Source organism: Heterodontus francisci, chromosome 1 (genome assembly GCF_036365525.1).
Source record: "Heterodontus francisci isolate sHetFra1 chromosome 1, sHetFra1.hap1, whole genome shotgun sequence".
Lineage (NCBI taxonomy): Eukaryota > Metazoa > Chordata > Chondrichthyes > Heterodontiformes > Heterodontidae > Heterodontus > Heterodontus francisci.
Window position 1 is genome coordinate 185,492,057 of NC_090371.1, and position 25,706 is coordinate 185,517,762.

The 25,706-nt window shown below is 45.4% G+C and overlaps 1 protein-coding gene and 1 pseudogene across 5 annotated transcripts in view; one reads left to right on the top strand and one right to left on the bottom strand.

Moving 5' to 3' along the window:
- ndst3 (N-deacetylase/N-sulfotransferase (heparan glucosaminyl) 3) overlaps positions 1-25,706 on the bottom strand; it is a 949,017-nt gene that overhangs the window by 633,591 nt on the left and 289,720 nt on the right. The window lies entirely within an intron of this gene.
- Positions 14,421-14,529, top strand: LOC137377849 (U2 spliceosomal RNA; annotated as a pseudogene).

The window sequence follows — 25,706 nt, forward strand, 5'->3', positions numbered from 1 at the left end:
GGTATACCACAAATATGACTATCTCATCCACAAAATTCACATCTTGTTGTGTCGGATGGTCTACCGTCACTCTTGGCAGCGCATCAGCAGGCGTTTGCATTTTTCCCTGGACATATACAGTCTCACACGTATATCTCATCAATCTTAAATTAAATCTTTAGATACTTGGCATTTTTGCGATCTCCTTTTCATCTAACAAAGATACCAAAGGTTTATGGTCTGTCTCAGTGATGACCCTCAATCCAACAATATAATCAGAAAATTTCTCTCATGCCCATGTGATGGCAAGTGCTTCTTTTTCTATTACCGCATACCTTGTCTCTATGTCGGACAAAGCTCTGGATGCGGAGTATAACCGGTCTGCAAGAACCATCAGATTGCTCCTGGAAAAGGATTGTCCCTAACCCCATAGAGGAGATGCCTGCAAATATTGTTGTTAGTAGTGTAGAGTTATAGTGTGCCAAGATGTCCAGCAAAATGAGCATATCTTTAATCTCCCGGAATGCTTGTTCTTGATGTAAACTCCAACACCACGCTTGATTTTTTTTTGAGAAGTTATCTTATTGGTTCTGTTACCTGCCTAAATGAGGTAGAAATTTGGCTAACTGATTCACCATTCCTAGGAATCTTAGGCGCTGCTGAACGGAAGTAGAGTAGGGAATTCTGTAATGGCTCATGTCTTCTGTGTGAGTGCCATTCTGCCTTTATTGCTTACTATGTGTCCCAAGAAATGGATTGATGTCTTGGAGAATTTGTACTTCTCATTTAGTGTTAGCCCTGCTTCTTGAAGTTGTTGTAGAACTGTTTGAACTCTTTAGTCATGTTCTTCTACTGACCACACATGTATCAGGATGTCATCCATGTGACCAATAATTCCTCTGAGCCCATCTAACATGTTAGGCATAAACCTTTGGAAGATCTTTGGTGTGAAGTTATCCCAAACGGTAACCGATTGGAAACAAAACCTTCCGATGGATTTATAAATGTGGTTAGCAATCTTGAGGTCTCGTCTAAGGGAACCTGCCAAAACCAACTATTGGTATCAAATTTGGTAAACATGATGCTCTGAGACAATGTTGCCAGGTTGTCATCCACTGTGAACATTGGGTGAATGACACATGCCACTGCTTTGTGAAGCTGTGTTAAATCCATACAGATATGAAGAATACCATTTTGTTTTGGGACTGGAACCATAGCTGAACACCACGCCAATGGTGTCGGAACAGGAGAAATTACTCTCATCCCGGTAATTTTTCCAGCTGCTCTTGAACTTGGTTCATCAACGGGTGTGGTATCTTTCTGGGTGTAAAGTATACACTGGTCTGGCATCTTCTTTAAGTGTGATTCTATACTCTATCTTCTCAGTCTTCCTAGACCTGAGAAAAGTTTTGGATAGTCTGATTGAAAGCGACTGTTTACCTGTGGCTGTTTGACTTTATCAATCTTCTTGATCAGATGCAGGTCTAAGCACGCTTTTCTGCTCAGGAGGGAAAAAATCTTGGTTTTATAAGACGTATAGGTTCTCCATAATTTGTCTCCCTCTAGATTTGAGAGTTGCTTGAAGCTTACCCTTCACTATCAGTTGGGTCCTGCCTGGACCATGCAACTGTGTGTCTGCCAGTTGTAGGCAATGTCTCATCAACCATGGCTCTTGGTATGAAAGAACTGTGACACTAGCACCTGTGTCCAATTTGCAAATCGTTAGATGTCCATTTACATAAATGTCCACCATCCAAAATCCTTGATTTAGATCATTAATTTCTCCTAGGAAATCTCCTGGTTCCTTTTCTGCTGGAAGTTGATGCACTTCATTCACTGCTCTTCTGTGTGAAGGTCTTCTGTTTTGTGACTTTGAGCAAAAAGGTCTTGCTGTGGCACATTTTCCTGTATTGGCCAATCTTTTTACAGTTGAAACATTCCGTTTTAGTAGCAAGACACTGCTCCCCTCTGTGGGTCTTCCTGTCTCCACAGCACTGGCATGTTTTCCTGGTGTCATGCACCTTCTCACCATTGTGTGTCTTCTTCTCAATATCTCTCCATCTTTGGCTTCAAGAACTGTATATTCATTGGATTTTGTCTAATCCAAGACTTCTCTTCAGCCCACAGAGCTGCTGTGCTTTGTCTTCAGACTTCTGCCTGTTGTATGATCTGAACTGTCTTCTCAAGTGTAAGGTCTGATAAAGACTCATCAGCTATTCCGACAACCATTCAGTCCCTTATCAGTTCTGCATTCAATTCTCCATAGTCACATCCCTCTGCCAATCTGTACAGATTATTTGTAAAAGAATCTACGGATTCGCCTATCTTCTGGGCTCACTTATTAAATTTTGCTCTCTCGAATTCGGTTAGTGCATAAAATGAAACATTTGTCGAAGGCTTGTAGCACATCCTCAAATTTATCAGATGCCTCATTTATCCCTTGCCTCACAATCACGTCATACGCAATTGCACCCAGAGAGTATAGGAGGATATTAACTTGTTCTGCTTCTGATTTAGAATGCAGCTGGGAAGTAATCCTAAATCGTAGGAATATTTCTCCCCATAATGCTCAATTTTGTACCTGATTGTGTCCTTCCTGATTGTGGAAGCTTTCAGGCATTCTGAATTTCGAATCCATTTCTTTTTCTTGGCTTTGTTAGGCTTTTTAGGGTGTTCCCCTTTCTTTTTAAATCATTTTGACTTTGGAGGTGTTTGCGCTGTTTCTGGGGGTTTCCTGCGCTTTCTCTGGCTAAGTAATGGCTGCTGACTCCGCCCAATTCCTGACTTGCCTTTTTGCTTGAGATCGACCTCGCTCCCTATTTTTTCCAATCCAGTGTGCTGTTATCCACCATGTCCCCTTTTAAAAATTCTCTCAGCTGATCTTGGACCGTCGCCCGGCACTGCAACTTGGAACCCGATCGCTGGACCTGGATGTTTTGTTGCAGGCCACCACACTACTGTGATGCAGTCTGAATGTTTCCAAGGCTGACTCAACCACTATCCATGTCTTCTTCGGCTATGGAGCAGCTCGAGAGCTTGTTGCAGTCTCCCAACGAGATCTGCTGTTCTCTTGGCGCCACTTCATGATGTAAGGTATTCTCAGTACTTTCTGGTCATTTTAACCATTGCCACTATATTGTATGTTGTTATCGTAGTGGCATAGTTAGGGCATTCTTGATAAAGTCTTGGAGTCTGTAGAAGGTCCACTAAGAACTCTTATTATTTATACATCTCGATTTACACTCTCATGAAGCCTCTCTAGCTGGCATCCTTCTTGCTGCTACTCTCTTTTTCCAAAGCCCATCACCATGTGATGGTTACATCAGCATCACTACAGTGGGACGGGTTGCTCTCACTGTCTCCAACACTAACCCTTTCAGGTCCTTGTACAACAGTTTCCATGCCAGGGGTGATCGTGGGGTGGTGGAATTGCAGGCAGGAAACCCGGAGGGCAACTCAGTGCTTCGTAATCTGCAATCGCAACTCAATTAAAACAATTCATTTTGACATTGGGTTTTGCACCTCAATAAGCTGTACAGCATGATGTTATCTTAGCTCTATTTAAAGGGATAGTCCACAAATATAAATTGCAGGTGTTCAGGTGGAAATAGAGCAAGAGCAATACCCAGATTTAATGATGCCTCAGTGGGATTACTGCTGGGTGCAGCCAAGAGGTGGAGAAAGTCTATAGTTTTCTCTAGCAATGTGAGGAAGAAACCTGCTGCTTTCACCAAGAAGGTGTGGTTGGAGATGAATGAAATGTAGAAAGTAGTTTAATAACCCAACTTGGTCAGGAAAAGTGAGCATATTTGCTGATACAAATACATTCTATGCTTTAAGCCTCACCCACTTTTCACTGCATCTTAGTAAGCATTCTCCATCACATCACTCTCACACCCATTCAACTTTCAGTAGCTACCATCTTTCACTTTCTATGCACTTCATCACCTCCCCATTTATCCATCCACTATTGACACTCATACTAATCCTTGTGTAATGTGAAGCATGCTTTCATCATCTTCATCGAATACACTGCATCCATCAGGTGAATACCTCACTCATGCAAGGGATAGCGACAAGACTGAAGCTAGTCTACCACAAACAGTTCCGCTTTCAGATGCAGAGGAGGGGCGCCTGGAGATAAATAGCACATCTTCATTCCTCTCAATCGAAGATGGAAAGTTAAGGAGCTCATGGATAGCTGGTGGCAGAATTACCTCTGACACACATAGGCTGACTTTATTTCATCAATGACTAATTATGATGTGGAAGTGAGGAAACACATAGGAAGAGAAGGATGAGTGCACCTGCAAGGTAAGTGCTGTCAGGAGCGATGTGATGGAGTAGGCTTGTCAAGGCAGAGTAGGGTGATGGGCACTGCAGGATGTAGGTGAATGTGAACTGTACTCACCTTTCCTGACCTGGTTCAGTCATTAAAACCCTTCCTGCACTGAATCCATGAGCTTGGTACTTTGCTACTGCTGCTGACCTTTTGGGCCACCTCCAGCCACGCCTTCTTGCCAGCAGCCAGTTTCTTCTTCCCATTGCTGGGAGGTGTATCTCTCTTTGCCTCCTGACTCACCCCAGCAATACCTCAACGGAGGTGTCACTGAAGTGAGGAACAGCTTTTGATCATCCTGGATCCATTTTTCAACTTCCTCTTCTGTTGTTTCCATCTCCAATTCCTGCAAATCCCATCTTTGTATTGGTCCTCATCACGCCCGCTGCTGCAGTGACAAACCCCAAACCCCATTGGGACAGGTGGGGATGTTTGGTAGGAATATGGGATTAGTGTAGGGTTAGTATAAATGGGTGGTTGATGTTCGGCACAGACTCGGTGGGCCGAAGGGCCTGTTTCAGTGCTGTATCTCTAATCTAATCTAATCTAAAATGCCGATGAGCTGACTGAGTTCAAAGGCACTGACAGACATGCTGAAATCACTTCCGGGTTTCCCACAAGATATAAGATCCATTTTCATACCCATAGTTGTCAAAGTTAATATCGGGGCCATCCATTAATTTCAGTAGAAAAACACCTCACATACATTTAAGCAACACAAGCAAACATATTTCACACAACAAAAATCTACCACCTTTAACTAATGAAGGAAATCGCTTCTGAGTCTTGAGCACCTAAGCTAGATAAATAAGTGATGTCTCCAGATATTCTAATTAATTGTTTAAACAATTAAATCTAATCTTGTAATCCTTTGGCCACATCAGACTTTAACTCCATCCCATCCACCATCACATCCAATCCGAGTTATGATTTATTTAGGCTTTAATCCACATAAACTGCATCTTCCCAGCAAGCTGCTTTGGTTTCCACCTTCAGGTCATATTCTTGAGATTCAGAGGAAAAGTATTCCCCCTAGATCCTGCAGACGGAAATACAAGTGAATGCATGCTGTATTCTAGACCCTTAGTTTGCATTTTTTCTCAGAGGTAGTTGGTCTGAGCTCGTAATGATTGGATTCAGAGCAACAATACAGCTTATTCTGCTCGTGTTGAGTTACATAATTCCTAACCCTGTGTTAGTCAACCAGTGTCATTTGCACATAAACTTAGTTCCTGAGAGCAAGAAACATACTCCCCAGATAATATTACAGTGATATAGCCAATGCCAATGTGTGTATTTCAACCATGACTTAGGGTTGTTATTCCTTTGTCTTGTAGTACATTACAGCAGTGGCTACACTTCAAAAGTACTTAATTGGTTGTAAAGTGTTTTGGGATGTCTGGAGGTTTGAAAGGTGCTATAGAAATGCAAGTGTTTCTATACTTTTTTTTATCTCAGTTAAACTTAGGAACTTGCAATATTATTTTCCCGTTGTCTAAATTGCCTACGAAGAAAAAAATGAAGTTTCTCGCAGCTATAGGTTGGAGTATTTGACCAAATAACACACGAATATTTTGACTTACAAATCATATATGTGGTGTTGCTGTTCTCATACTTTTCACCATAAATTGTTTTTTTTTCATCACCTTCAGGCTCTCCTCACATCCGTTTCCCACAATACACATCATTCTACAGACAGGAACCCGGGAGGTGTTGAAACTCTGAGTGCTGCAGGCAATTTGCTGGGGGAATCGGAAATTACAGCTGGTCTGGCAGTGGGTTGAACTATTTGAAAAGCAGTAGCTGAAGCTATTGTTTTCGTTTTCACAGTTTTTTTGCTTCGTGGGTGGGGCCTAAGCCAAAAAGAGAGGGAAGAACTCAACAGCGCCACTGGATGTCCACAGCACAGTGAGAAAGGCTGGCTGTGGGAGATGTTGGTACTGTAAGCTGCAGCCCTCTTTAAAAAAAACTCTCTCAATTTACAAAAAAGCTCACAGTTGAAAACAAAAGAAACCAGCCTGTGTGAACAAGGACCTGCTCCCTCAGTTTAAAAAAAAACACAGCTGTACAAATGAAGTACTGGTCTCTCTGTTATTATTTTAAAAAGCGATGTAGTCTCGCTCTTAAAGGGGCAGGCCTGTAAGAAACTAACCTGTCTGAATAAGAAAAAAAGTGCCTGTGAAAAAGAAAACATGTTAAAAGTCCTATATTTATAAAAAAGCAGGATCATTAAGATATCCAGTTATAGATTGGAAGGCGTCAGACATAGCATCTGAATGTAAACTGTTTCTACAGTGAATGGAACTGTGCTTCCTGGTTCAAGAAGTGAGTGAACCAGAGAAATTAGCTATCAAGATTAAGATTGCATTGGGAAAGGAGGACCTGCAATGGACCAATACATCAGGATTGTCAATCGAGGATCAGAAGGACCCAAGCAAGTTTCGGATATTCCTGAAGCCGCAACCCAAGGTGAAGTAAATTTCCGAGTTCATAGGCTTTAGCTTATAACCTACTGGCAAAGGCAAGATGAGTCCAAGGACCAGTTAGTTGCAAGGTGCCAAGACAATGCTCAAGATTGTGACTTCGCAGATATCCATTTGTCAGAATGAATTATAGAGCTAGTAATTGCGTCTACCCCACTAGAAGCCTTTCAAAAAAAAAAGACGTGCTAGAAAAGAAGAAAGAGCACACCATAGATGCACTACTTAATGATGGAAGGAAATTTGAAGCCATCATGGCTGGCCGACAACAGTTACAAGCATTGGGGGCAGCTATGTAATGGCAGCTTGGTATGGTAACCAAGGCTCAGAAGTCTGCTAAGCCTTGTGACAAATGTGGCCTGACTCATCCAATTTGCAGTGGTCCAGTGTAGCAAAACCAATGCAGACTTTGTGGCATGCGAGGACCTTGGGCAAGACAGTGCAGAAGGCCGAGCCTCAGATACTGCACACAGGAATGGTGGCAGATCACACGCAGAGAAAATGTCTGCAAGACAGGATGACAAACACAACAAAAGCTATGCCAACACACAACAAAAGCACAAGCAGGTATATCAGGTCAGCAGAGAGACTGATTGCCAGGAGGGCATGGATGAAGAATGTACTCATGCAAACAGTGTGCAAGAATTTCACATAGTTAATTTGGACCAATATGTCAATGCTATTGCACAATTTGAGGCATTCGCCATGATCAGGATTATATGTCCGCAGAAGGGCGCAGTGGCGCAGTGGTTAGCACCGCAGCCTCACAGCTCCAGTGACCCGGGTTCAATTCTGGGTACTGCCTGTGTGGAGTTTGCAAGTTCTCCGTGTGGGTTTTCGCCGGGTGCTCCGGTTTCCTCCCACAGCCAAAGACTTGCAGGTTGATAGGTAAATTGGCCATTATAAATTGCCCCTAGTGCAGGTAGGTGGTAGGGGAATATAGGAAAGATGGGGATGTGGTAGGAATATGGGATTAGTGTAGGATTAGTATAAATGGGCGGTTGATGGTCGGCACAGACTCGGTGGGCCGAAGGGCCTATTTCAGTGCTGTATCTCTAAATAAAAAGAGTGGTAAGCATAAGCTCAGAGTGAAAATCGACACCGGAGCAAATGCAAATATTCTGCCTATTGATATACTGAAAGACATGTACTTTAAAAAATGGAAATCTACGACCAACCACAGCTAGGCTGACTGCCTACAATGGTTCTCCCATCAAGTGCATTGGAACAACAACCTTACATTGCAGCTATGGAAGCTCCGAATGGCTACTAGAAATGTTTTATATTGTAGACACAACTGAACCAGCTGTTGCAGGACTTCCAGTATGCCAAGATTTACGAATTGTCACAATACATTAATTCAGTAACACAACAAAGATGGTAGGAAATATCCAGGTTGAACGAATGGGGTCGGTTCCTGTAAAGGACAACACAAAAGCAGGGAGTCTTGACATGAAGAGGCGATATGACTGGGAGTCTCTCTTCAGGCTTCAGTTCATTGCAGAAAATACCTGGAGGCTAGAGCGATTGCCGATGATTGGTGATGTTGTCAGTCATCATTTTTTAAAGCTTTCTAAACAAGGGAAGATGAAGACATCATATGACAGGCAAGCAGGACCAGAATCAGCTTGATTGCAAGTAGGGCAGAAGGTCAGAGTCCTTAATCATGCATTGGGAACTTGGTATACTGCAGAGGTTGCTAGGATATGCAACCAGGCCAGATCATATAAGGTCCAGACACCCAATGGTGCACTTCTCAGATGGAACTAAAGTCAACTCATAGAGCTGTACGACAACACTACATGAAACAGCACTGTGGCATCGTGGACACATTCAAAGACAAAGTCTGAAGAAGAACATGCAGAAGTAATGAGCACAGAAGAAGAATATGCTAACCAGAGTTCTGAGTCACCAAAGTCTCAGAGAAGTTGGCAAGATGGGCTCAGCTCTGGGAAGAGGTTACAATAACCAGATCAGGATGAATAAGCAAATCTCCTCTATGTTTTAGAGAGTGTTAAACTTATTCACTTATAAGTAACGTTTTGTTTTAATCAGTTAGTCTGAACTGCAACATCATTGTATATTGTACATATCTTTTGATCTTTGGAAAAAAGAGGGATGTTGTGGGAGCACCTTAACAGCAGACCACCTTAAGAAGCTGTAAGTGAAGATCACCAGAGGAAATGATCTTGTGTCACACCAGGAAGTTGTGGGTGTAGCCCGACAGAGTGAGATGTGTTTAAATGTGGCTTATGCAGTAACGGTTATGTTCAATTTAGGTTATAATAAAAGCCTTTTGGGGAGAAGGAAGGAGGGTTTTTCTTTGGATATTAATTGTAGTCCTGTGAGTCTTACAATAGATCACACACCAAAAGAACAAGTAATATTGCAATTAATATGTGGCTCACATACTTCAAATCTTTACATATGTCGCTCTGTAATTTACTACTGACAGGTTTACAAGAGCAGCCTCATCTTTAAGTTTTGCCTCTGCCAGTTTCCTTTTTTTCTGAATAAAGGCATAGCCTGGTGTTTATCAACACCATTTTTTTTTTCTGTAGCTAGGCTCCCATATGGCGCTGGGAGTTGTAATTTGAGGATGAGACAGAAGTCAAGGCTGAATGCTTCATTCAGCAGGCTGAACTAAAGGTGTGCAAAGGAAACCCAACCGAGCCCGGATTCCAGACCTGGAAGTCCGACATGACCTGGCCCGAACCCGACATATCGTCGGTACCCGTTGGGGTCGGGTCGGGTAGCCGGCCTTTACCCATGGACTGATGTGAAGGCCTGCTACCCGACCCAACCCCGACGGGATCTGACGACACATGTCGGGTTTGGGCTGGGTCATGTTGGGCTTCCAGCTCCTGCATTCGGGCTGCATTCCTTTGCATACCTTTAGGCTAGACAAGCAAGATGCTGAGTATCAAGTGGAAAATAGAGTGATCAAAATAATAACTAGTAGTCTGCATGTGGTAACAGAGCACAATATCAACAAGTTTATTGCAAAGTTGAGCTACTTGTGAGGGAGTGTGTCCAAATGGGGAGCAGATCAGTGGAAGGCCAAATATGAGACGGTAGAGCTGTATATGGGAATACTTGAGCAGAACAGTGACAACTGGTAAGCAGCTATATGAGCTGATGGTAAGTGAGATAGTAAACCAAGCCTGGTTAAAATGCTACACTCCATAGTTGTGATTTCCTGCTTTGCTTGAAAGTTGATCTGAAGTTGGCTTGGTTGGGTTTGATGTCCATTGATTTCCCTGTTTCTGACTCCAACCAACCATTTTTATTCTCCCTTCTCAGCCAGGCTTCTTTATGGAATCTTCAGGGAAGGAGGGGAAATGTACTCTAGACCTAGGCTATCTTGGCAGCAGTGGAGCAGAAAAGTTGACGGGATGAGGGGGGGGGGGGGGAGGAGGGGACAGGCATTAAAGTCCTGGGCCACCTTGGCAACAGGAAATTGGTAGGGGATGGGATTGAAATCAATTGCACCCTTGCACAGGGCCTTTTAAATTTTCAACCAGCTTGCAAACATCAAGGGGCTGGATTTTAAGAGCCTGCCGCCGATCTCGACACGAGCTGAAAAAATGACAGCCTGCACATGTGGGCTGCACACCAAAGAGCCACCACAATCTCAAGTGCGGTGGCTCATTTAAATAGCCAGCGAGGCCCGTCCCTCCAGGCTCGTGGAGGAGGAGGGCTGGCCATCCCTCATCCGGAGCCACCTCCAGGTCCCCCCCCCCACCCCCGCCTCTGCCACGGATCACGATGTCGAGGGCTTGGTAAAATCCAACCCCAACAGTGGGCTGATCAGTGAAAAATTAAGTTAAATGTGAACACATACAAGGTGCTTCATATTTGAAGTAATAATAGGAGACAAATTGTATTCTGTGGGCGGGATGATATTTGTTATTGGGAGAATTTGCAAGAGACCTGGGTGTTAGTTTATTTTGTTGCTTATCTTAGCTAATAACCTGAGGTGGTGGTAAAGAAAACAGATAGGATGTTGGATTATATTACATATCAGTTGAGTTTCAAACCTCAGATGTCATGCAGAAGCTATGCAATGGTTTGGTCAACAACAACAGCTTATATTTATATAGCGTCTATAACGTAATAAAAATCCCAAGGTGCTTTACAGGAGCATTATAAGGAAGTATGACACCGAGCCACAAAAGGAGATATGAGGTCAGATGACAAAAAGCTTGGTCAAACAGGCAAGTCTTAAAGAGTGTATTAAAGGAGGAAAGTGAGGTGGAGAGACAGAGAGGTGTAGGGAGGGAATTCCAGAGCTTGGGGCCTAGGCAACTGAAGGCACTGCCACCAATTAAAATCAAGGGCCACCAAAGGCCAGAATAAAAGGAGCGTAGCTATCTGAGATTGTGGGGCTGGAGGGGATTAGAGAGATAGGGAGGGGAGAGGCCATGGAGGGATTTGAAAACAAGGATGAGAATTTAAAAATCAAGATGTTACTTGACCAAGATCCAATGTAGGTCAGTGAGCACAAGGGTGAGAGAGTAATGGGACTTGGTGTGACTTAAGACACAGGCAGCTGTGCTTTGGGTGACCTCATTATTTTTTATTTTTTTATTTAGAGATACAGCACTGAAACAGGCCCTTCGGCCCACCGAGTCTGTGCCAACCATCAACCACCCATTTATACTAATCCTACACTAATCCCATATTCCTACCACATCCCCACCTGTCCCTATATTCCCCTACCACCTACCTAGACTAGGGGCAATTTATAATGGCCAATTTACCTATCAACCTGCAAGTCTTTTGGTGGTGGGAGGAAACCGGAGTACCCAGCGAAAACCCACGCAGACACAGGGAAAACTTGCAAACTCCACAGAGGCAGTACCCAGAATTGAACCCGGGTCGCTGGAGCTGTGAGGCTGCGGTGCTAACCACTGCGCCACTGTGCCGCCCCTCAAGTTTATGGAGAGTAGAATGTGGGAAACCAGCCAGGAATGCATTAGAATAATCAAGTGTAGAGGTAATGAAGGCATGAATGAGGGTTTCTGCATCACATGAGCTAAGACAGGAATGAAGTCAGGCAATGTTACAGAGGGGTCAGATATACCAGGGAAGCAGAATGAAACAACATAGGTTCAGGATTGTGAAAGGCAAATGGGGTAGATACAGCAAGATTTTGTTTTACTAGCAAGGCGATCAACATTTGAAAGGGATTGTGAGGTGATTGTATCAGTCTAGGTGGTGGCTTTTCAATCTGAACCTAAAACAGGTATCAAGTGGTCGAGTTATCCATGGGGTCTCCTGAAGTTATGGCCCAGAAGCTCGAATCACATTCAGGTTTGTATCTCATTTGAATACAACAAGCAATCTGCGAGCAAGAAATGGGCTGCAGCTTGCTGGTTTTGGATGACTGTAAATCGATGGGCTTCTACACAGAGCTGATTAGCAATTCAAAGAATTACTCAGAGTTTGCAGCACAGAAGCAAGTGATTTGGCCCAACTGGTCTATGCCAATGTTTATGCTCCACAAAAGCCTCCTCCCACCCTACTTCATCTAACCCTAACAGTAGAATGTCATGCCCATTAAAGATATATCATATTCCTACATTTAAGATACAAACTTTATTTAAGGTGGACTCTTTAAAATTGACTTTACCTTTTAAAAAGCGGTTGACAATGCTGCAAAAATGTCAACCAAAGGTCAGATGATGTAGCCTGTATATTCTAACATTGCTTCACTGTCTTTTAAGGACAAAAGGATACAAAGAACAAAGAACAGTACAGCACAGGAACAGGCCATTCGGCCCTCCAAGCCTACGCCGATCTTGATGCCTGCCTAAACTAACACCTTCTGCACTTCCGGGGCCCATATCCTTCTATTCCCTTCCTATTCATATATTTGTCAAGATGTCTCCTAAACGTCACTATCGTATCTGCTTCCACCACCTCCCCTGGCAGCAAGTTCCAGGCACTCACCACCCTCTGTGTAAAAAACTTGCCTCGCACATCCCCTCTAAACTTTGCCCCTCGCACCTTAAACCTTTGTCCCCTAGTAACTGACTCTTCCACCCTGGGAAAAAGCTTCTGACTATCCACTCTGTCCATGCCGCTTATAACTTTGTAAACCTCTATCATATCGCCCCTCCACCTCCGTCGTTCCAGTGAAAACAATCTGAGTTTTTCCAACCTCTCCTCATACATTCCAGGCTAAGAGGTGTCAATTACACCCACCTTGAAACCGTCAAGAGACATTCCTGAAACAAAGAAGGCATGAAGTAGCCACATTGTATCTGGATTATACTAATCCAAACATTAATGGATGACCATGGATTCCACATCCTGGTCAATTGTGTGGGCACAACAGAGGAGCAGGCCATGCGCATCCTAACAGAAGCTTATGTGGGAGATTTTTTACTTTGAAAGATAGCTCTCTGGAGAGAAGAGATGAGATCACAGCAACATCACAAAAAAAGCCTGTCCAGCCAAGAGCAGTGAGGGATCCAGCAAATACAAGGGAGAAGCGCTACACTTCATCTTGATGCAGCAGAGAACTGAAACCTCCAATCTGAAATCTTAACAATCAGAAATCTGCCACACCTCAACAAGTCAAGACTACAAACAACCCAGGCCTGCATTTTTAAAGAGATTGTTCGACTTAAAAGATTCAACAGGTTTACCATAAACCAGGAACACCTACCACTCCTTGAACCCTCACTGTTTGCTTTCTATCTATCTTTTCTTGAGAGTGCATGCGAGAGTGAATACGCGCAAGTGGCATTGCGAACATTTCGGATAATGAACATTACTCAATAGTTAATCTTCTGTTTTAAACCTACAAGAAAACTTGTCAATGCCTGTATGCTTATTTGGCAAGTAAAACACTCAGCAGCCAAATCATAATTTTTAAACAAAATACGATTGCAGTCAGTTGGGAGGTGAGCAATGGGAACCACCCACACCCCTTACCAGCTGACCAGAACATGAACTATCTCTTCTTGTTTCCCTCATGTCCTTATCAAGCTTCCCCTTAAAAGCATCTATGCTATTGATCCCAGTTACTCCTTATGGTAACAAATTCCTCATTCTTAGCACTCTCTGGGTAAAGAAGTTTATCGGGAATTCCTTATTGGATTTATTCGTGCAGTTGAAGAGGGAACCAATCCTGGGGGGAGGGAACAGGCTGGCACTGGCCAGAAGATTTTTATGGGGCCATGAATGACCCCGTTAAAATGTATCTTTTCCAGAGCGGTCTGCAGCAGTTCCTTTCACCATTGCTGGTTAGGCCTTTCAACCATTGGTGCAACTGTGCCTAGCATGCATGGTACAAGCTCCATTTGTACCTGACAATTGCAATTGGATCCTACAACTGACTTAGACCCCGATTTCCATATTTAAACAACTTTCTGCCTGTTTTGGACAGGATCTCTATTTAAAGACCTGCATGAAAATTGAATCAGACATACCTGGGAATCGAAGGTCAATTGTTTTTCAGTTTAGAAACAGGCAGCTGGCAGTTAAAAATTGCCGCTGAGGACAGCCGGACTCACTTTAAAAACAATTGGCTGTCATAATGTTCAGAAAGTGGCAATAGTAACCTGGACAATGAAATAAATTGGGCTGAGAGCTTGCTTCATACAAACCAATTCTGTTCTCGGCCTTTTGGCTAAGATAAAGTGTAGTATCTGTTCTTAACAGTGCTTACTTGGTTGAGAAGAGACCATGATCATTGCCTTTTGATCCTGGGGAAGCTTTGAGTAAAATGGCTATAACCAATCTTCGAGCTTCGGGCCAGGGAGTGCGCAACACCGTTCGGGTGGTCGTGAAGGACAAGGAAGGAGATGCACCGGTCGATCGCACCTTCTTCATCAAGAAAATTCTCTTCGATTGCTGCGGATTTCAAGCGACGGACGTCTTCTGCCTGCAGGATTTCCCCAGCAGTGGATACTTCGACGTGACGTTCTGGAACGTGGCGGGATGCATGAAGTTCCTGAAGGCGTTCAAGGAGAAAGGGGACCGGGCGCCACTGTCGATCCTCACAGTGGAGCCGCTCTTCACGCTTCTGTCACAACGGGACCGGGTGGTGGCGATTCACCTCTACAACCCCCATGTTCCGGTGGTGGATGTACTCACCTTTCTCGCCAGGTACGTCGAGGTGGCCGGCAGCAGCACTGATGTCAAGGACCCCTTTGGGATTTGGACCAGCAAGCGGCAGGTCAAGGTGACCTTGAAGGTCGATCCCAGTGGAGCCATCATCCACCCCCCCTCCAGCTTCGCTATCGGGGGACGTCGAGGGTTCTTGGTCTACGCTGGGCAGCCCAGAGTTTGCCGCACCTGTGGTAAATCTGGTCACGTGGCAGCCAACTGCAGCACGGCTGTTTGCAAGAACTGCAAGGAGGAAGGCCATCAGACCAAGGACTGTAAGCAGACTAAGTGTTGCAACTTGTGCGGTGCGGCAGGCCACCTCTACAAAACCTGCCCCAAACGCTGCCTCAGTTATGCTCAGGCGGCAAGGTCCAAGGAAAGGCCGGGAGAAGGTTCGACGAAGGCGTCCGGTGTTCGAAAGGAGACCAACAACCTTCTCCACTGTGGGAACTTCAACCTGAGGAGAAGGAAGGGGAGGCAGCTGAAACCAGCGGCCCAGCACCTACCCTGCACCCGGAAACCCCTCCTCCACAGACAGAATCAATGGAGGAGGAGGCAGCAGATGGACAAACAGGTCAGTGGCAAGTGGTCCAGAGGAAAACCACAAAGAAAAAACATCCCAAAGTGGAACAGGCCACCACCCAAACCAGTGGCAAGAGGAGGCTATCTTCTGAATCAGACTGCAACAACTCCTCTTCACTGGACGGGGGAATGCTGGAACGACAGCCCCTTCAAAAGAGGCGGCAGAACTCCAAGGAGATGGAAGATAAAGCCCCCCAGCCCCCAGGCACTGGAAGCTGTGATGGGCCCGGCGTGCCCCAACCCCGAAGCGCCACACGTAACGACATGGCCAACGTGTCTCAGCTCCGGGACACCGGGAGCAAAGACACGTCTGGCGCACCTCAGCTCCGGGAAGCCGGGAGCAGTGATGTTTTCGAGGAGGAACAGATGGAAGCAGCTGAGGACAACCCAATCCTCTCTGTCTACAAGACCCCCCGGATGTCACCCCAGCGGAACAAACACTGCATGAAAAATCAGGAGGGGTTTCTGAGCCCAACCAACGTGAAACTGCTTGCGCACACGATGGGTATGCAGGAACATCCCGAAGGACTGGGACTAGCAAAGACAAATGGTATGGGAAGCAACAACTAACTTTAAAAAATGGGTGTAAGAATTGCTTCCATTAATGTGCGTAGCATTAAATCTACTACACGATGTGTTTCAGCCTTGGATTACCTTGCCAAGGTCAAAGCTGACCTACTGTTTCTGCAGGAGTGTGGAATACCACACCTCAGCACCTACAGGCAGTGGTCGCGATGGTGGTCCCACGGGCCATCGATCTGGTCGGGGGGTAATGATTGCCATTCCTCCGGCCTGGGTATTCTGCTGCGGGGAGGTAACTTCACCATCTCCGACGTTAAGGAGGTGGTGGGCGGTCGCCTCCTCGTAGCAGACGTAATGTACAACAACGCTCCGCTCCGGTTGATCAATGTGTACTCCCCGGTTCAACGCAGCGAGTGGCTGACCGTCTTCCAGCAGCTCCCACTGCTGCTGGCGACGTCCCGGCCGGTCATCCTAGGCAGTTATTTCAACTGCATCATCGATGCGGCTGGACGATCCGGCAGTGACGACAGCAAACTGGACGCTACGTCCAGATTCCTAATAGAAACAGTTAAAGATGCCAAACTGCACGACGTCTTCAGCAAACCTGCAGACGGAGCGCAGCGCAGACACACATGGTCAAGATCGGACGGGTCTGCCCGTTCCAGGATTGACTTCCTGTTTGTGTCCCGTGCTGTCACGGTCGGATCCACCGACGTCAAGCCGGTGTTCTTCTCCGACCGCTGCCTCTTACTGGCCGACTGTCACTTACAGGATGACCAGTGGGTCGGCAGAGGGACGTGGAAGCTCAATGCTACACTGCTGACCCCAGAGAACGTTGAGGAACTCAAAAGGGATTACAAAGGTTGGAGGACCGTGAAACCCCTCTTTGAGTCTCCAGTTCACTGGTGGGAAGCGATTAAGGAGAACATCAAGAGGTTCTTCATCCACAAAGGTGTTCAGAGGGCTAGAGAGAGACAGAGGGAAATGTCCCGACTCCAGAAAAGTATGCAAAATCTGCTCCGGTTGCAGTCAATGGGAGTCGAGGTCAAGGAGGACAAGAGGTGAAGAGCCAGCAGGCCTCGCTCTTTGTCAAGGAGGCCTCCAAGATCATCTTCCGGTCCAGAGTCCGCTCCATCGAGCAGGATGAGACGTGCTTGCGTTACTTCTTCCAAAAGGTACACAGAGAGAGCTCTGTTATCAGCAGCCTGAAGGAAGAAGATGGCTCGGTAACGTCTTCGCAGTCCGACATACTAAGGATCAGCAAATCCTTTTATGCTGGGCTGTATGACGCGAAGCCCACAGACAGCAGAGCCTCCCAGTCCTTCCTGTCATCTATCACAGAGGTCTGAGATGACAGCAGGAGGGAGAGACTGGACAAGCCGCTAACTCTGGACGAGCTGAGAAAGGCCGTCGAGTCCTTCGAGACGAGTAAAACTCCCGGAAGCGACAGCTTACCAATCGAGTTGTACTCGGCCCTGTGGGACTGAGTCGGCCCGGACCTGCTGGAAGTATACGAGAGTATGCTCCTGGCCGGCAGCATGTCAGAATCCATGAGGAAAGGCATCATCACCCTCATTTACAAGCGGAAGGGGGAGAGGGCAGAAATCAGAAATTGGCGGCCCATCTCACTGCTTAATGTTGACTACAAGATTCTGTCCAAAGTCATAGCCAGTCGAGTCAAATCTGCTCTGGAGCTGGTGATTCACCCCGATCAGACCTGCACTGTACCCGGCAGGAAGATCTCTGATAGCCTCGCGCTACTCAGGGATACGATCGCCTATGCACGGGACAGGAGGGTGGACACCTGCCTCATCAGCCTGGACCAGGAGAAGGCTTTTGACAGGATATCGCACACCTACATGATGGATGTGCTTTCCAAAATGAGGTTTGGGGAGGGAATCTGCAACTGGATCCAACTGCTCTACGCAAACATCAGTAGCACAGTCTCAATCAACGGGTGGCAATCGGAAAGTTTCCCGATCAAATCTGGAGTCAGACAGGGCTGTCCTCTCTCCCCGGTCTTGTTTGTTTGCTGTATTGAACCCTTTGCTGAGTCTATTAGGAAGGATGCGAGCATAAGAGGGGTGACAATCCCAGGCAGCGGAGGCACTCAGGTTAAAACCTCCCTGTACATGGATGACGTTGCCGTCTTCTGCTCGGATCCGCTGTCCGTGCGCAGACTGATGAGCATCTGCGACCAGTTCGAACTGGCCTCGGGTGCCAAAGTTAACCACGGCAAGAGCGAGGCCATGTTCTTTGGGAACTGGGCTGACCGATCCTTTGTCCCCTTCACCGTCAGGTCAGATTACCTGAAGGTGCTGGGAATATGGTTCGGAAGGGCCGGGGCGTGCACCAAAACCTGGGAGGAACGAGTAGCCAAGGTACGACAAAAGTTGGGCATGTGGGGGCAGCGATCTCTCTCCATTGTGGGTAAGAATCTGATCATCAGGTGCGAGGCGCTCATGTTGTTGCTGTACATGGCGCAGGTCTGGCCCATACCCCACTCCTGCGCTGTGGCGGTCACCCGAGCCATTTTCCGCTTCATCTGGGGATCTAAAATGGACCGGGTCCGGAGGGACACGATGTTCAAATCTCTGGATAAGGGCGGGAAAAATGTACCCCACGTGGCCCTCATCCTGATGACCACCTTCGTGTGCGGCTGCATCAAGCTGTGTGTAGATCTCCAGTACGCAAACTCCAAGTGTCACTACATGCTGAGGTTCTATCTGTCCCCGGTGTTGCGAAGGATGGGCCTGGTCACATTGCCGCGGAACGCTCCATGCAGTTGGACCGTGCCGTACCACCTATCCTTCGTGGAGCAGTTTCTGCGGGAAAACATCTTTGACCACTGGTCCATCAGGCAGTAGTCTGCACGGAATGTCCTCAAGGCCCTACGGGAAAAGGAGACGGGGGATCCTGTCGGATGGTTCCCCGAGCAGACCGCCAAAGTCATTTGGCGGAATGCCTCATCACCAGAACTTTCAAACAAGCACCAAGATGTAGCTTGACTGCTTGTGAGAAGGGCCCTCCCCGTCAGATCCTTCATGCACGCCCGAAGTCTCGCCCCCTCTGCACAATGCCCCCACGGTGGCTGTGGTGGGGAAGAGACAGTTGCCCACCTCCTCCTGGAATGTGTCTTTGCAAAGCAGGTGTGGAAAGAGATGCAGTGGTTTTTGTCGAGGTTCATCCCAAGCAGCTCTGTAACACAGGAGTCCGTGCTCTACGGGCTGTTCCCAGGGATGCACACCGAGACAAACATCAACTGCTGCTGGAGGACTATCAATTCGGTGAAAGACGCCCTTTGGTCTGCCCGAAACTTGCTGGTCTTCCAGCGCAAAGAGTTGTCCACGACCGAATGTTGCAGACTGGCACATTCCAAGGTCCAGGACGACGTGCTGAGGGACGCACTAAAGCTTGGGGCAGGCACAGCAAAGGCTCAATGGGGAAAGACCACAGTGTAAGGTCCCCCCCACCAAGCTGAACTGAGGGTCTGGATTCATGGGAAACCCCTCGAACTGTATCGGGAAAATTTTGTGTGCTGTAAATGTAAAAATGTATATGGCATGACAATGAAATGGAAGGGTTGTGAGGCAACTCATAATTGTATAGAAGGAAACTGATCACCTTTGCACTGTTTGTATTTTTTGACTTGATGCTGTTTTAAACTGTTTGGGAATGTAATTTTTACAGATGTTTATGAATAAAGTATATTTTGAAAAAAAAAATACAAACCAATTCTGTGAACTTATGCCAATACACACTATGGCACTGTATCTTATGCTGTACCTTTTACTCTTAAAAGATATTCCTGAATTAAAATAATGGTTGCATCATAAAAGCTGACATTTAAAAATTATTTTCACCCCTATTTCAACACTTTCTTCATGAAAGAGATTTTTTTATGTTCGCACCTCATGTGCAATTGTTATTCTCTTGCTTTCACACCATCGCTATTTTAAATCTACTGTGAACAAGAGAAATGTATCAACGTACATCTGCACAATCGCTCAACAAATCTCTTCCACAAATTGTTATTATTTCTTTTTCCAGCAGCACATGCTATTCTCTAAATCATTGTAATTTTTCACTGCAGCTGAGGAAAATATGAGATGAAATTTCATGACTAATGTTATAGATATATATCACTTTTTGGCAAATAAATTGAACCCATCTAAAGGAGAGAGACATCAACCTATTGAGCTGAAAAATGCTGATATATCAATTGTAGTATGTCTACCTCAATAATCTCTGGCATTTGAATGACCAATCCAGTGGCTGTCAAAGAGGGATCTCTGTATTAAATATTTGACAAAGAATCAGTGTAAAAGCTTAACTGTTAATTAAAATGAAATCTTGCAGTAGCAGAACAGAATAAAAGTGCAATATTACTGAAGTGATGCTTATCATGTTGAACATACTGCAATAAGTACTCAGTTAATAATTTAATGTTATGAAGAGAAGGCACCTAATGTTCTTGAGACTGAGAAATATTGCTGAAAACAGTAAGAGCATAGCCATTTCCACTCAAATATTGATTTGTTTTATTTTAAGTAATAAGATGATTACAGGTCTCCTATTGTAAAACTTCTGATTTTATGGGCTAGGTACAGTGAGGACTCTCAGACATATCTGCTCTAGATGGACTTTGGTCTTTCTTCATCTACCAATTCCTATGTTCCTTCAAGCCCTTAATCGATAAAATGGTAAATTCCCACATTAATAAATAAACTATACTAGTTCTAATGAAGGTTCCTACCAGAAACTTTAGTCAGTATTACTCTTTCAGATACTGACCACTCTGCTGTACATTTCCAGCACTTACTGCTTTATTTCAGATTACCCTCATCTGTATTTTTTCCTTTTGATTGCTAATGAATTATGTTATTTACCTGACCAGAAGGAAGCACAAACTATTAGTCTAGCAGTCATCCAGTCTAACAGTAAGACAGCGTGCTTTAAAATCCAGAAGTGGCAGGTTTGAATCCCATGGCTGTCTGAAAGTCAAATCTGATCATTTGAACGGCAATGAGTTTTGTCAGTTTTTTGGCCAGGCTACTAGCTGTGTGCTAGTAAAGTGTATTCCTTCAGAGGGCAGTGAATTATTTTTTATTCGTTCGAGGGATGTGGGCGTCACTGGCTATGTTCGATTTTGACCCAGTGACAGTGAAGGAACGGCGATATAGTTCCAAGTCAGGATGGTGTGTGGCTTGGAGGAGAGCTTGCAGGTGGTGGTATTCCCACGCATCTGCTGCCCTTGTCTTTCTAGGTGGTAGAGATTGTGGGTTTGGAAGGTGCTGTTGAAGGAGCCTTGGTGAGTTGCTGCAGTGCATCTTGTAGATAGTACACACTGCTGCCACTGTGCACCAGTGGTGGAGGGAATAAATGTTAAAGGTTGTGGATGGGGTGCACATCAAGCGGGCTGCATTGTCCTGGATGGTGTCAAGCTTCTTCAGCTTTGTTGGAGCTGCACCCATCCAGGCAAGTTGAGAGTATTCCATCACACTCCTGACTTGTGCCTTGTAGATGGTGGGCAGGCGTTGCGGAGTCAGGAAGTGAGTTAGCCGCCAATAGATTCCGAGCCTATGACCTGTTCTTGTAGCCACAGCATTTATGTGGCTGGTCCAGTTCAGTTTCTGGTCAATGGTGACCCCAGGTTGTTGATAGTGGGGGATTCAGTGATGGTAATGCCATTGAACAACAAGGGGAGATGGTTAGATTCACTCTTGTTTGAGATCGTCATTGCCTGGCACTTGTGTGGCGCGAATGTTACTTGCCACTTATCAGCCCAAGCCTGGATGTTGTTCAGGTCTTGCTGCATATGGACATGGGCTGCTTCAGTATCTGAGGAATCGCGAATGGTGCTGAACATTTTGCAATCATCGGCAAACATCGCCACTTCTGACCTTATGATTGAAGGAAGGTCATTGATGAAGCAGCTGAAGATGTTTGGGCCTAGGACAATATGCTGAGAAACTCCTGCAGTGATGTCCTGGGACTGAGACGACTGACCTCCAACAACCACAACCATCTTCCTTTGTGCTAAGTGTGATGCCAACCAGCAGAGCTTTTTCCCCTGATTCCCATTGACTCCAGTTTTGCTAGGACTCCTTGATGCCATACTTGGTCAAATGCTGCCTTGATAACAGGCCAGTCACTTTCACTCTCTGGAGTTCAGCTCTTTTGTCCATGTTTGGATTAAGGCTGTAATGAGGTCAGGAGATGAGTGGCCCTGCGGAACCTAAACTGAGCATCAGTGAGCAGGTTATTGCTGAGCAAGTGCTGCTTGATAGGACTGTTGACGACCCCTTCCATCACTTTTCGGATGATTGGGAGTAGACTGATAGGGAGGTAATTAGCCAGGTTGGATTTGTCCTGCTTTTTGTGTACAGAACATACCTGGGCAATTTTCCACATTTCTGAATTTTCCACATTTCTGTGTAGATGGCAATGTTGTAGCTGTACTGGAACAGCTTGGCTAAGAGTGCGGCTAGTTCTGGAGCACAAGTCTTCAGTACTATTGCCAGAATGTTATCAGGGCCCATAAGCCTTTGCAGTATCCAGTGCCTTCAGCCATTTCTTGATATCATGTGGAATGAATTGGATTGGCTGAAGACTGACATCTGTGATGCTGGGGACCTCAGGAGGAGGCCGAGATGGATCATTCACTCGGCACTTCTGGCTGAAGATGGATGCAAATGCTTCAGCCTTGTCTTTTGCACTGATGTGCTGGGCTCCCCCACCATTGAGGATGGGGACATTTGTGGAGCCTCCTCCTCCTGTCAGTTGTTTAGTTGTCCACCATCATTCACGACTGGATGTGGCAGGTCTGCAGAGCTTAGATCTGATCCGTTGGTTTTGGGATCACTTAGCCCTGTCTATCGCATGCTGCTTCTGCTGTTTGGCATGCAAATAGTCCTGTGTTGTAGCTTCACCAGGCTGACATCTCATTTTGAGGTATGCCTGGTGCTGCTCCTGCACTATTCATTGAACCAGGGTTGGTCCCCTGGCTTGATTGTAACACTAGAGTGAGGGATATGCAGGGCCATGAGGTTACAGATTGTAGTTGAATACAATTCTGCTGCTGCTGATGGCCCACAGTGCCTCATGGATGCCCAGTTTTGAGTTGCTAGATCTGTTCACAATCTATCCCATTTAGCATGGTGATAATGCAACACAACACGATGGTGGGTACCCTCAGTGTGAAGATGGGACTTCATCTTCCCAAGGACTGTGCGCTCGCAACTCCTACCAATACTGTCATGGACAGATGCATCTGCGACAAGTAGATGAGTGAGGATGAGATCAAGTAGCTCTTTCTCTCTTGTTGGTTCCCTCACCACCTGCCGCAGATCCAGTCTACCAGCTATGTCCATCTGGCAATATGGCAAGGAAAGCAAATGAGTCACAGGGAATACTGCCACTGCCTGCTCTAAGTCAAGGAGCAGACCATGCTTTCCAATGGTCCAGCACAAGTTGCACTGCTGATGGTGTGACTCAGTTCTTTCTGTGGGATGTGGCAGACTGAATGGTGCTAATTTAGCATATTGGTATGGCAAGGGAGGATTAATTCAAAATTGGAAGCCAGAAAGAACAGCAATATAAAGATTCCTCTTCAGATTTCTAAAAATCTAATCTAGTTAATGAAACCATAATCATTTTGACACATGTTCAATCTCAACAAAGTATTTTTTGAAAGAAAGCCAATTGAAAAATAGAACATCTAAATGAGAAAAGGTTTTACATTATAAATAAAAAGCAAAAGCTTATAAATTTAGAAATCTTTCTCATTGTTTTTTGGGTAATTAAAGGGGGAATTTTAACCCATTGCAGCTGGCAGGCTAGGTGCACAGTTAGAATTGCTGTGCAAAAACTTACTGTCCTGTTCCTACTTGATTCCCGCCTGCTGCCATTGTAACTGGGCCCTTTTATTAGGTGGGCAGATACAGATGGCACTTTGATTAATATATGCTAATCGGGGTCCTAGCACATTCATAAGACCCCACTGGCATGTTAACGGTCAATTGAGCAGGGTGCCCTGCTCAGTACTGTCCGATGGGAAGAAGATGCATCTAAAGTAAGTCAAAAAAAGTTCCTTATTGTGGCTACGAGGAGTAGGACTACTTGTCCAAGACTCACAAGAAAAGTCAGGGCCTCTGCTGCTCCAGTCAAATGCTAATTGAATTCTCAAGAAAACTGGGCATAACTTCCTGATGGGAAGATGGACATACAGTTCAACATGACCCATAAAGGTCTAGGCTTAAGAATAGGAACAGAAATGGATTCAAAAGCAAATGACAGAAAATTATTATTGATTGAGCAATAATATATCTAAACAGTTAATGTTTGATAAGTAACTGCAGATTATCACTGGATAAATTTGTAGTAATTATGTCATAATTTTTCCTTCCGTGTGAACAACATTACACATCAACTGTATGGAGAATATCGGCTGTTGTCCATCACACAAATTCACACAAATTCATAGTAAACATGATTCAAAATAATAGATACATGGGAATGATTACAAAGCAGTAATTTCACATCAGGATCCAGTTATAGTTATAAACCAATAAGTTTACAATCCGAGTGTTTGTAATGCCATCAAAACTCCTCAAAATATAATCATTCTTGGGTATCCAATGTTATTTATATAATCGTGTGTGTTTTTTGTAGTTTCTCATGTATTGTGGGCTATTTTTCTCATTATGTTTTTTGATTATATTTATTTACACTTTTACATTGTTGGACCATTTTGAAATATAGGCCAGAATTTTACCGACTCATTGGGTCTCGACGTCAGGACCAAATGGGTGTCCTGAGCCTGTGCCGGTGGGCAGCGGGACCACGGAAGCTTTTACCAGTGGTGGCCAAGTAGGAACTTTTATTCCTGTGCTGGGACGTCCAGCAGCAGTGTCAGAGCCATGGGGATGGCTGTTGTCACCAGGATCCCCCTCTGTAGGCCACAGAGTGGCGAGAAAAGAAGGGCTCCTCACATCTAGGAAACAGCCTCGGTGTACCTGGCAGTCTCCTCAAGTGGTGGGGTACCATCCCAATCGATAAATGCCGGTCGTAAATTGGCCTGTTAATCGTGTTAATTGGTCACCTGCCTCCAGTCAGCGGGCAGCTGAGCTTCTGCCGTTCCCGCCTCTGGTCATATCCCAGTCTTCCCTCCCAACATCTTCTGATGTTATTTTACCTCCCCTCCCACCTCCCAGTCTCAAAGCTCTGGTAAAATTCCAGCCATATTTTCATATACTTCCTGTGTTTTTGTTAGTCACGGTTCTAATGTCTGGATTTTCTATTCAAGTTGATCTCGTCAACTAATCACACTGTACGCATCAGCAAAATAGAATGAATTGAATGGATGAACCTTAATAAAATCTTCTTGTATAGACTCAGCAAAATAAATTCATTATTGCCTTGCTTCAGGTGCGATGGTGGTGAATGCAGCCACAATGTATGCCTGAACTGGCAGGTCTGAGGCTGGCTCAATATTGGACCTTAGGCCTCATTCGTATTAATTGTCTGAACAGTTGGTGACTGTAGATTCTCTACAGGCAGCTGACCCATTTAAAGAAAGGAATTTTGGGCTGCTCGACTTGCACTATAGTAAGAGCCTGGAGATGGGTGTGGAGCAGTAGTGTTAAGGACTGGGGCGTGGGGTGGGGGGGGGGGGGGGGTGG